Raw genomic sequence first — 13377 nt, forward strand, 5'->3', positions numbered from 1 at the left:
TGACTGACTGGCTACACTACCCAGTCTCCCAGGCTTCAGGTTTGCCTCAGCACAACAGACCAAACTTGGCTTCACATATTGTCTATATAATATGATTTGTTTCCATTTGGCTGTGTCAAAATTCTGCAAACCAGAGAGTAGAGGTTACAAACTTAGGAGAGTATAGCTGCCTTTCAAACAAATGGAATACCATTTGTTTGAATAGGCCAAATCAGCAAGGCTTTTCATCTCTTTAAAGCTCCCAGATCAGAAAGCATATTTAATGACTTATTTTTTTCTTTCTCTCTCTTCCAACATTTTGTTTAATAGAAAATGAGATGTCTATCTTCTGTTTCCTTATTTTTTTTTTTCAGGAAAGCAAAGGGTTGTTGACTTCCTCCCTCTCCCCTCCCTTCCTTCCTTCTTCCCGAAGGTACTCATCTGAGAAAAAGAGAACGAAGTATTGTTCCTGTTCTCTTTCTTAAGTCATCTGAAATACTGTCCCTGTGAGTTCTTTAAGTCCCCAACCTGTACATAAGAGAGAGGGGGAGAGACAGAGAGCAAGGGATCAGGTAAAGCGCGGGGGCTGCTGCAGCTATTCAGACTCAGGAGCTGGTAAGTTACCCAATTGTTTCTCCTTCCATTTCCAATGTCCCTGGGATGGGTACTTCTGTGGGCATCAGCAACAGAAAATATTTTATTGGGTATATTCCTTAACCCAAGGGCACAACTGGTGGGTAACCCACCACATAAGCTTTTTTTTCTTGAAAAATATTAAAGAATACTGATCTTTGTAAAGCAGAGATTGCCAGAGGAGCTGGAGACAGAACTGCACTGGAGGGCATTGTGTTAAATCTGAGTTTTGGCATGGATAGTGTGCCTAGATTAGCGAGGAACCACAGGAGTGTGTGATATGCTTCACTAGAGAATTCACTCTTCTACAGTGCTATGCCCTGGGAACCTTACCAAGGTGTCTGTTAAGAAATGTGCTTTGCTCTGGAGGTTTTATTACATGTTGTCTAGATTGAGGCATCTTCTCCTTTTCTTTATATTCAGCAATTCCCCTAAGAGAGGGATATTAATATATAAATGTTATTATTCATCACTGAGGTAGGAGGGAAAAAGGGCAATATCACCTTATGTAAGGTGCTTGTATATTCAAATTCAACATGTGGATTGAGTGTAAATTTATTATGCATTGTCAACGAAATGTCAGGAGGTAAAGATTTTGTAACATATAACTTTAGTTTTAGAAAATAACTAACGTAGGAGGACTGAGACTGATTGCTTGTGTCAGTAGGATACAGTTGAAAGCAATAGACATAACAGAAATATTCACTAAGAACCTGGATTTCCAAGTATAAGAAAGAACACAGAAAGCTACTTAAGATTATACATACAATTGGATTTTTAAAATCTAACTTGCTTCAACTATATTTGCCAGACAGGATAATGTTACCAATAATTCATCACCAATCCACAGGGGAACTAAGATCACATTATCAAAAAAGCAGGACATCAAAAAAATTATGCATATTGACTAATACTAATAAACTAATTCATAGAGGCACTGAATGGGTGAAATGCAATGATCATGCATAATATTTTATGTTCATTTATACAAAATGTAATGATTAAAACTGCCTGAGATGTGAAAAGTGTGTGGCAAAAATGGCTGATCTCCTGTTTACATATTAATTTGGTCAGACTATGTTTTAACTACCATCAATCTTTATTTGAAAGCGAGTCATCATCTTTATAAGGATGGAGAAAATATGCTAGAACTGGATTGTTATAGAAGTTTTGCTCCCCTAAACAAACTTTTTACTTTTTTCAAGAAATATTTCTCAGGAGTATCATAAAATGAGCATTATAAAATGTTATTTGCCTGCTTGAGGATGCAGAATTATTCTAACAGTTGAAAGTGATCTCCAGCTCCCCTGCTTTATTCTGTCCACCATATCTCATAGATCTTCAGGTCTAAAGGTGATAAGATTTATCAACTTGACATTTTACATGTTTTATGGGCAATTGTGTCCACAGTAGAAAACTCGAGACTAAAATCTTAACTTTCAGTTTCATTTCTTCTTGATAAGAGATTTAATTTTATACCAATTAAAAACATCATAGAATGCTTTCTAGTATTTGATTACTGAATAAAATCAAGTGCAACACAATATGAAAAACAAAATGAGAGCAAGGCACACTCCTACATATGAGCATGTGAAGGTGACAGAAATAGCCTCAGAAATAGTCTTCCAGTCCTTAGAAACTAAGGAGTGTGGGGTATGTTATTTTCTTTAAAATAACATATGAATTCAGCATTTCCATTTAAGTTGCTGAGTCACTGCCAAGAAAATATTTGCTAGGTACTGGAGGAAAATTTTCAGCTACCTAAAGAAATAAGGTTAGTGTAGTTGCTGCCACTCTATTTGTCTTTACTCAACTCCAAGGAGTGAGCTGGCATTTGTGGAAACTTCCAGTGTATGATTCTTCTTTGGGGTCAGCAGAGGATTCTTTGTGATATCATTATGGGAACTCAATATTGGAATGATACAGAATTTGACAATTTAATTAATTAGTTTCTGCCAAAATGAAACATAAAACTAAATTATGTATTTGTCACATTAATGTAAATTATATTACTATAGGTCCCATAGGTCTAGGTGCTGAGTTGTGAATCAAATTAGAATAATTATAGAGCATCAAAAACTTAAGCTTTGTTCTTACACAAATTTGAGCTTGAATTCTAGCTTTGACACTGATTATGGCACTCAAGCAGACATTAATCTCAAGTCTCAGTTTCCCCAAATGTAAAACTGTATCAATATAATAGAGTTGTTGTGAGAATAAATAAAACTATGTAAAACAATTAACACAATGCTTGGCAAGTGGTAGGTGCCAATAAGGTGTCAGCTGTAATTTTTTTTTAACTTTAGATCTTTATTGAACTACTAAATATTTTTAAAAAGTATATGCTAAAACCATTTTCTGAACATGGAGAATACAATTCATACCCTACAGATCTATGTCATTTTTAATAGTTTTCCAAGAGCTTTTGAGAACACAAATTATTCTTCATAGATTTTTTAACTTGGGCAGAGATTGGCTAAATCCCCAAATTAGTATGAAATAAAGAGGAGTTTAATTTTTTAATGATCATTTCTGCTAGTGGGGAAAAAAGTCAGAATAATCCTTAGTAAAATGCCAGCTGTGTTCTATAAGCTCAATGCAGAGGAAAGATTCCTTGGGATAAAAATTTTCAACTTAGAAAATTTTTAGAAAAAAGCCTGCAGTTATTCTCTAGTTATTTCACCCATTTCCCTTAAAATCTCAAACTCTAGGGGAGCCAGACGGTAGCGCAGCGGGTTAAGCACACATTACACAAAGCACAAGGACCGACATAAGGATCCCAGTTCGAGTACCCAGCTCCCCGCCTTCAGGGGGGTCACTTGGCAAGCAGTGAAGCAGGCTTACAGGTGTCTATCTTTCTCTCTCCCTCTGTCTCCCCTCCTGTCTCAATTTCTCTCTGTCCTATCCAGCAACAATGACAGCAATAACAACAAAAGCAATAATAATAACAATGATAAACAACAAGGGCAACAATAGAAAAAAAAAATAGCCTCCAGGAGCAGTGGCTTCATGGTGCAGGCACTGAGCCTCAGCAATAACTCTAGAGACAAGAAAAAAAAATCTCAAACTCTGTGTGACCTTTTCCCTGGCCATGGAAGTTTGGTCTGCACATTTTTAGGGGACCATCTTGGCAATTCCATGACTCAGAAAGAAAAGGATTTGAAGTGATATATTCTACTCCCCACACTCAGCCCCTCTCCTCCAACTTTCAGTAGGGAATCACCTACTTTCACAACTATAAAAAGAATGTCATTATTACTGTTGTGACCCACATACTACTTTTCTCTCACACACTAAACTTTAAAACCTGTGTGTTGGTTATTCTGTTAAGTAACTTTAACACATGTTTTAAACTTCTCTCTCCAGTTTCTTAAAGCAAGACACAAAGCTGTAAGAAAAGCCAAAAAATTTATTATACCACTAACTCAAAACTGTGAGATGCTTTTGTTAGAATGAGAATCTCTGATATAAATAAGACATTCTGGGGACAGTGCAGCACTTCAGACAGTAAATTTAAACAGTTGTTCTGCCCAAATGTGTAAAAGGTATCTCCTAATGTGACTTATTTCATCAGAACAAAGGTTTGTTTGGGAGTCATGTAATTTCTGTTTTGGTCCAACTTTTGCCACGCCCTTTATGTGTGATTTGACAGGTTTCTTTACTTGCTTAGACTTCAGTTTTCTTGTGAAACAATGGAGTTGGGCTGAATCATTGATGAGAGAGAGAGATAGAAAGAGAGAGAGAGGGAGATAGAAAGAGAGATAGAGAGATCACTTGCAATTCCTTCACAAATTCTTGACAACCCACTGCAATGGATAATCTGAGAGTCTGATACTGACTCTTTAAAACAAGACTCTCAGGGTATCAGGGTCTCAAAACATTGTATTAACATTAAATGCAAATATATGTTCTAAGAATAATGTTTTGAGTATGATTCTTATTCAGCATTAAATGCTTCTCCAGAAATTAGATGTTAATATGTAGACTGCTAATATAGATATTATTAGTATTATGCAGTAAGGAGTATGCTAATTAGATAAGCAACCCAATAAGACTGATAAATGTTCTATAAACATATGTAAATCAGGAAAGATAGATAAGCTTGATCTATAAATATTGTACACTACTTTTTGATTTGTACTTTTCTGGCTTGCATCTTAATGTGTTCTTTCTATAATAATAAAAAAACACATACACTAAATACCCTATTCACTTTTTTAAAATATTTTTATTTACTTTATTTGTTTTAGAGAGACTAGAGTATTGCTTAGCTCTGCCTCATGGTGGTACAAAGACTGAACCTGGGATTTTGGAACCTTAGTCATGAAAGTATTTTTGCATAACCATTTTATTGTCTCCAGACCTTCCTATTCACTTAAAAAAAAAAAACTAGATTGGTCTGTAAGAATATTTATTTATTTATTCTTACCATAGCACTGCTCATCTCTGGCTTATGATGGTGTGGGGGCCTATCCATTTTTTAGAAGTATTAGTAGGTGTTTGTTTTTGGTTTTGTTTTTACCAGAGCACTTCTTGGCTCTGGTTTATAGTGGGGGGGTTTGGGGGGACCATAGCCTCAGAGTCTCTTTGTATAACCATTATACTATCTACCCCAGGCCCACTAGTAAATTTTACCTCACAAGAATGTTTTTGCTTTCTTTCTGTCACTTTATCATGCATACTGTTCTGGGCCCATTTTAAAAGTTATGCCTTGTCCCTAACTTGAAATAGTTATTGATGACAAAGCAAAAGATTAATAATGGTATTTAATTTAAATTTAATTTAAATGAAAGAGTAAATATGTCTTTATCATACGTTTTATAAAATATATAACCACACTAGAAACAAGCACAATGAAAACAGAGGCTTTGTTTTGTTTACTGCTGTATGCCTAGGGCTTAGAATATCACACAGTATATAATAGATACACAATCAATCTATGTTGAATAAAACGATTTAATAAAAAATAAATAATGAAATAAAGAAAGTTAAAAAAAAAGTTAAAAGTGTATTGGGTCTGGACAATGCCAAATTGCCAACTCCATATATCTGTTCCCCAACCTGACTGACTAGAATTTTGGTGCACTGCACAGTAATGTGAATAGGTCTGTTATATGTAAATTAATGTTGCATTTTGGCAAGACTCCATCCATTTGCATGTGGGAGATAAAAATTGATCAGAAACATACAAAAGACTGTTGATTGTATTTTATTTTCCATTTGTTTTGGGGGTAGATGATGGGTTAGCAAATTGTTTTTAGCAAGAGAGACAGTGGTCATTTGTTTTCCTTTGACTGTGAGAGCTGTGAGACAGGATTCGGCCTTGTAGGAAATGCTCTGGTATTTTATAGGCAAGGCTGTAAATCCAAGCTAAAGAGATGCCACTAGGGCTGAACTTACACAAACACTATGGGATGTGTTCAGAGAAGGAAATGTAATATCCTTGTTAAGTACAATACCTTTTCCTTTCTATAATTAAGAAATGAACACAAAGCAAACAAATTTTTGAGGCAATTTTGAATTTATTTGGCAAACTCAGAATAGTGAATGAAGATACAAATAGATTTAAGTTGAGATTTTGGGTGATGACTATTGGTGCTCAAATCAAGGTTTCTGTTACTCAGTATAGAAACTGAAAAACTTCTCTTTGCTCACATTATTAATGCCTATCAGTTTAGCACCAGCTACCAGAGCACACAAATGCAATTTAGAACTATTCTGTTTTCCTTTGATATGTTATGACCCTACTCTGACCTGATTCTATAACCATAATATTAAATGAAACCAATAAAAACATTTATGGAAGAGTCATTGTCAAATTTGGGACCTGCTAAAAAATTACTTTATTTCACCAAACTTTCCAAGTTAAGAAGTGGGTGCTTTCTCCCTCCTATGTTAGAGAATGAGAAACTTTGGGGGAGTGGGTTGTTTGTTTAACAAGAGCACTATTCAGGGCACCAGGTGATGACACATCTGGGTAAGCACTCACATTACAATGCATTACAATGTGCAAGAACCCAGGTTCAAGCCCCTGGTCCCCACCTGCAGGGGGAAAGCTTCACAGGTGGTGAAGTAGGGCTACAGGCTTCTCTCTGTCTCTTTCCTTTCTAACTCCCCCTCCCTTCTCAATTTCTCTCTGCCTCTATTCAATAATAAGTAAAAATTAAAAAACAAAAACAAAAAAGAGCGCTGTTCAGCTCTGTCTTATGGTGGTACAGGAGATTGAACCAGAAACCTGGAAGTCTCAGGCATGAAAGTCTGTTTGCACAACCATTATGTTATTTCCCTTGCCCCAGAAAAAGTTTTATTTAACACATAAACTAGAGAATGTAATGATTATCTTAGTCATTAAATTTATATTTTGGGTGTTTCTCACTAAGGCATGTCTGTCACCTGTTGTTCATTTTTGTTTTAAATTAAGAAGCCTGAAAACAGTGCTCCTTAAAGTTAATGTAAGAACCAATTGCAAGGCATTATGTGAGTCTGTTAGAAATACAGGAAATCAAGCTCCTCAGATTTGCTGAGTCATTGACTCCCTGTGATTCAGATGTACACTCAAGTTTGAGCAGCACTGTTTTAGGGTTTGACCTGCTATACACGGAGATTGATTTCGGAATGCAGGTCTTTGTTTCAAACAGTTACAAAGCCATTTGTTAAGTCTGACCTTGTCCAAAACAGCAGAACTTCCTCTCAGATAATGGTGTTACTTTACAAGTCTCCATTGTATTTGGCTCTGATCAACATTAGGCATGGTTTCTTGTGGTCATGTCTATCAAGTTAACTTCATACCAGGGAATCAATACAATCTCAGACAGTGATAATCTATTGTTTTTCCAGTGTGTTCTGAGCACCAGTCTCCAGAATCGCCTGCTGAATAACTAGCTCTAATGAATTTGGGGAGAGGTTCAAGGTTTTGCTTATTATACAAATTACTGACTCAGAGTAAGGGGGGGGCAGTGCTAAGTATTTTGGGGATATCACTCTCGAAAGATAATTAACTATTTCAGCAACTTGAAAATGTATTTAAGAGCAATAGTGTATGTATGAAAGTAAAAGAGAAATTCAAAGACTTCCTGAGAAGAAAAGGTACTCTTAGTTCACCCATTTGAAAAACTAAAGAACAAGGCAAGAAGTTCTACAACCTGACTTATGTCTTTCTAGGGGAGCACGTAGGGAGCCTGGGTATCCAGCATCACAGTCAAGAAGCAGATGTCAGTACACAACTCACTCTTCCCAGTTAAAAGCCTCTGCAGAAAGAATCCTTACAGTTTCCTTTGCACTGGGGACTCACCATTCTCTCAGAACAGAAATCAAAAGGGGGCTATTGTTGGAGGGGTGGGGAAAGGAAGCATGGCCGGAAGAGAGTGAGGAAGAGGACCGGAATTGCCTCTGGTCTGCTTCAGCCTGGATGGACATGGTGACTTCTGCACCTTAAGAAGGCTCTCTGGCCTTCTTCCACAGAAAGAGCAGGAAGATGAAGAACTACACATTTTCAAAGCTGTTTTGTGGAAATATCTACCATAAATGCCAGCATTTTGTTTCTTGTTAATTTTCTAGTTCACATAATTGTCTTCCTCACAACATACTAGTCTCCTTTCCCCTCAGTCGCAGAGGACTTTTTCAAGAAAAAAAAAAGTACAAAAGAGGTCTTCCAGCATTACCCTAAAAATGTATATGTTAAAGACATATTAGTGTTAAATGTATAAGTATAATGTAAATGTATGTAAATGTATATGTTAAATGTATAGTGTTAAATGTATATGTTAAAGACATATTAGTGTTAAGGAACATAATCCACCATGATGGCATTCCTGAACTATCAGAAACTGAACTCTCAGGGTAAGGAATATGCAAAAAGTTCTAGGCAGTAACTCCCAGATATATCCAGAATCTCAGCTCCTACTGGGACATTTAGAGAACTGTAAAAGGAGAAAATATCCCAAGCATCATTTTTCACAATGCTGAGGAAAAATCTAGTATTATAGCAAGTAACTCAGGGGTCTCTCTCTCTCTCTCTCTCTCTCTCTCTCTCTCTCTCTATATATATATATATATATATATATATATATATATATAAAGATAAATCACAGCCCTCTTGCAAGTCAGTCCCTAAGGATGGAGATTTTCTATGTCCTGTCAAAAATCTGGGCTCTGAGTCACAAGGAGTGTCGAGCCCCAACGCTGAAGAAGATTCAGCTGAATACTATATCATTATGAAGAAGGCAATCGAACTTGGTGCATCGCCACATCCTCTAAGTGCTTGATTATCCCATTCTCCCCAGCATGACTTATACTGACTCTTCTATCAGCCTTCTGAGTCTCTTTAGACAGGAATTTCAGCATCAAATTTTTAAAAAATTTATTTAACAAAGGAGACATTAACAAAAACAAAACCGTAGGATAGGAGGGGTGCAACTCCACACAAACCCCACCACCCAATCTCCATATCCCATCCCCCTCCCAAATAGTTTTCCCACTCTCTATCCCTCTGGGAGTATGGACCCAGGGTCATTGTGGGTTGCAGAAGGTAGAAAGTCTGGCTACTGTAATTGCTTCCCCACTGAACATGGGTGTTGACTGGTCGATCCATACTCCCAGTCTGCTTCTCTCTTTCCCTAGTAGGGTGAGTTTCTGGGGAAGCGGGGCTCCAGGACACATTAGTGGGGTCCTCAGTCCAGGGAAGTCTGGTCAGCATCCTGCTGGCATCCAGAACCTCATGGCTGAAAAGAGAGTTAACATACAAAGCCAAGCAAATTGTTGAACGACCATGGACCTAAAGACTGGAACAGTGCAGATGAAGTGTCGGGAGGTATTCTCTGCAGGCTCTTGTGTACTTGTGCTTTCAGGTATATATTTTTCCCTAGCTTATGGGCACATGTGAACAGATGCTCTATCTCAGGGGACCTGGACTATATCTAGGTTTGGGGACTTTATTGGGGAGTGGACCACCTGGAATGGAATTAGAGAATACTATGAAAGGAAAGGTCTCACCCGAGTAATGAAGCTGTCATTCCACATCTGAAGTCTCTGGATACAGTCTGAAGTGAAGCATGCTGGGGTGGCACTCGTTGTGTTGATTAAGTTGCGATAGGCGGATGCAATATTATTTGATATGAATTGAGAGAAACATGCAGGGAAGTGGGCCCCACCGTAAGGTTCCAGGACTGGGGGAAATACAGGCTCTATATTGGAGATGTGAGGTTCCTGCTGTATTAGGGTTCAAGAAGACAATGGATAGTTATTGCTATCATCACATTATTTCATAATTGGGTTAACTTTGAAAAGTCTCTTTGTTAGGATTTTCTGTACAATACCCAACATCTTGTATATAGTGGTGCCACCAGTTGCTTCTGTTCTACCTTGTCTAGACTTTTGAGAGAGTCAACATATCAAAGACTCAGCCTATGTATTAAAAAGAATCAGTCTGTGTTTTAAAAAGTTCGAGACATATGCAGCTGAGAGGGCCACTGGACTGTAAGCAAATCCTATACCAGAAGGATCTAGACATAAAGTGCCAAGCTTATATGTCTTCATCCAATATAGTCTTCATCCAATATAGTCTTTTTTTTTGGAAGGGGCAAGGTGGTGGAAAGAAGTTGGTTTACTTAAACCACTATCTCTTCCATATATAACAGATGTGCTCTACATTCACATACATAAACACACATGGAGGTTGGGGGGAGAGAGACTATCCAGGGAGGACAACTGTGGGTTACCCCAAATTGTTCATTTGAATGAAGAATGTATATCTGATTCTCAGTCTTCTGTAAGTTCAAATGGGTTGTTTTGGTTATGCTTTTCTTGATGATGTTAAACTGAGTTTAAATTTAATCAGCTAGAGGCAGTGGGGAATAAGAGGTGAGCGGGATTAACTATTATTCAAGCAATTCATAGACAGCTTCGTTTGCTCACTGTATTTTTCTTAGTCAAAGTAAATCAGAAATGAAGGCTAAATGTGGAGTCAGGGAGTAGAGATTTTTGTGTTCTTAGTGGTACATAATGGGATGGCTAGTCAGTGAACCTGATTCATATGAAAATTTTAGTATATGATAGGATTATCATAGCGCATCAGAGATAAGTTGTATTATAGAATTAGTGAAACTGGTGTGGAGTTGTACCCCTCTTATCCTAGGGTTTTGTTAATGTCTCCTTTCTTAAATAAATAATTTTTTAAAAATTAATGAAACTGGGCCAGTTAAGAAGCCATCTAAGAAAAAAAGGAACTTCTATGCCTACTTTCTTATTTTAAAGATTGATTTTAGAGTGTGTGTGTGTGTGTGTGTGTGTGTGCGTGTTTGAGAGAGAGAGAGAGAGAGAGAAAAGAGTTCTGTAATATGTGGTGTCTGAGACTGAACCAGGACCTCAGGCATGCATAGCTTGCCTGCTGAGTCATACCCTCCACTGCCTTGATTTACTTCATAGAGTAAATTCCATACAAATCAGATACTTTAAATGTTTTAAAAACATAAAAGTACTAGAAAAATGGAAAATTTATTCTGAGATTTTCTTGTTTTACCCAGAAGTCATAACCTTTACTCTACATTTTACATTAAAAAAATTATATCTGCACAGCTTAAACTCAATAAATATAGTCAAAAAACAAGAGGAAAATTGAGGAAAATATTCATAATATATATCACAAGGAACTTAACATTAAGGACACACTTCAAATAAAATAGAATATAGCTGGTTTTTAAATGATAACAAAAATAGGATGTTCATTCTAACTCAAAATAAGAAAATGCAAATCAAAATTACAAGTCACAATTTTATCCAACCTGAAACAAAAGTTAAAAAATTTGTTACCATAATTGCTTCTAAGGGTCCAAAGAATACTACAAATATTTTGGTGTGATAGTGCATTTTAAAAAGCTTCCCAAGAGTTGAATCTGTGACTATATCTATTACTGGGTAGTTTTGATTCTCAAGCTGGTTATATGAGCAAAACTATCTGGCCTTCTATCCATATTAGTAAAATGAAGGGATTGGACCACTTGCTCCTGATTTTAAGTTTGGTATTCTATGACTGTAAGGATGAACATCTCGGGCAGGGGAGATAGCATAAAGGTTATGCAAACAGACTCTCATGCCTGAGGCTCCTAAACCCCAAATTCAATCCCCCGCACCACCATAAGCCAGAGCTGAGCAGTGCTTTGGTGTTTCTCTCTGTCTCTCTCCCTCTGTTTCTCTCTCTCTGCATTTCTCTCAAAAATAAAATAAATAATAAAATATTTTTTAAGAAGGATGAACATCTCATAGATGTCTGTATTCCTTGTTTGTTTCCACCAGTATGTCATTCACTGCCACTTATAAAACTACTACCAAAAACTTTGTTCTTTCTCACTCAATTTACTCCTAGTGTCTTGACATCATCTAAAATATGTTCATCAGTCAGGGTGAGAAGACAGCCCAGAAATTCAGGGAGAAAGGGTTATGTAGTAAGGGAGGTGTCAAGATAATATAAAGTATTCATTACAACCCATATCTCAGAGGCAGCTATTTGAGATCAAGTTCCAGCCCTCTTATTTGCATTAGTGTTACCAGGCTAGTTTTAGTCTTTTCATTAGCATCATAGGTAGAACCATCCTTTTAGGGTTTATTGTAAGGATTAAGAGTGACCATTCATATAAAAGTGAGTACAATGCCTGTACCTCATAGCAATATTCAATAAATGTTAGTTGTTTTAATTCTTAATCTGAACCCTCTCTGCTCATGATACTTCGAGTATTCCTGGGGGTGGAGGAAGAGAGGCATCAAAGTTTTCAAATGATGCCAAATTCTTATTTTATTTTTTTCCCTTTTGTTACCCTAGTTGTTTATTATCTTTGTTGTGGTTATTATTGTTGTTGTTGCCTTTGTTGTTGTTGGATAAGACAGAGAGAAATGGAGAGAGGAGGGTAAGAGAGAGAGGGGGAGAGAAAGATAAGACACCTGCAGACCTGCTTCAATGCCTGTGAAGTCCATTCGCTTTGTTCCGTGTGCAGCTTACCCGCTGCACCACTGCATGGCTTCCTTTATTTTATGTTTTTAAATCCAACACAAAGAGAGTGAATGGAGTCATTTCTTCTATCCCCAAGTTAATAACATGAAGAGTGATTGTCTCCAATGGTCAAATATAACCTGAAAATGTGATGAATTCAGGTTATGAAACTGAAAGATGGGAGTCGGGCTGTAGCGCAGCGGGTTAAGTGCAGGTGGCGCAAAGCACAAGGACTGGCATAAGGATCCCGGTTCGAACCCCGGCTCCCCACCTGCAGGGGAGTCGCTTCACGGGCGGTGAAGCAGGTCTGCAGATGTCTATCTTTCTCTCCCCCTCTCTGTCTTCCCCTCCTCTCTCCGTTTCTCTCTGTCCTATCCAACAACGACGACAACAACAATAATAATAACTACAACAATAAAACAACAAGGGCAACAAAAAGGGAATAAATAAATAAAATTTAAAAAAGAATAAAAAAAAGAAAAGAAACTGGAAGATTATAGCACTATATAGGAGTATGGTAAAGAGGGATAGTCTAGCGAATTAAATGGTAAATTTTGATCTGAATCAAAATATAATTAAATACTAATATTAAAGTTATTGTATAATCTGCTCTCCATGGTAGTCATCCAATAAATATAAGCCATACCTTCAAAGGAAATAAAACCAAAACAACAATGTGCATATCCATGTTTGCCAAATTTAATCTCAGTGAAGCATAACAAACATCCAAAAAGATCTTTGTATACATATGTTCTTGGCAGCACAATTTGTAATAATCAAAACCT

The 13377-nt window shown here is 37.0% G+C and overlaps 1 protein-coding gene across 3 annotated transcripts in view; it reads left to right on the plus strand.

Annotated features, from left to right (window-relative positions):
• The first annotated feature begins 458 nt into the window (after positions 1-458).
• Positions 459-13377, plus strand: part of ZNF366 (zinc finger protein 366) — a 77023-nt gene continuing 64104 nt past the window's right edge. For all 3 annotated transcript variants that reach the window (XM_060191225.1, XM_007531248.3, XM_060191226.1), the window contains exon 1: positions 459-594. The gene's annotated coding sequence lies outside the window, so the exon portion shown is untranslated. The remainder of the gene's footprint in view (positions 595-13377) is intronic.

This window comes from Erinaceus europaeus, chromosome 5 (genome assembly GCF_950295315.1).
Source record: "Erinaceus europaeus chromosome 5, mEriEur2.1, whole genome shotgun sequence".
Taxonomy (NCBI): Eukaryota; Metazoa; Chordata; class Mammalia; order Eulipotyphla; family Erinaceidae; genus Erinaceus; species Erinaceus europaeus.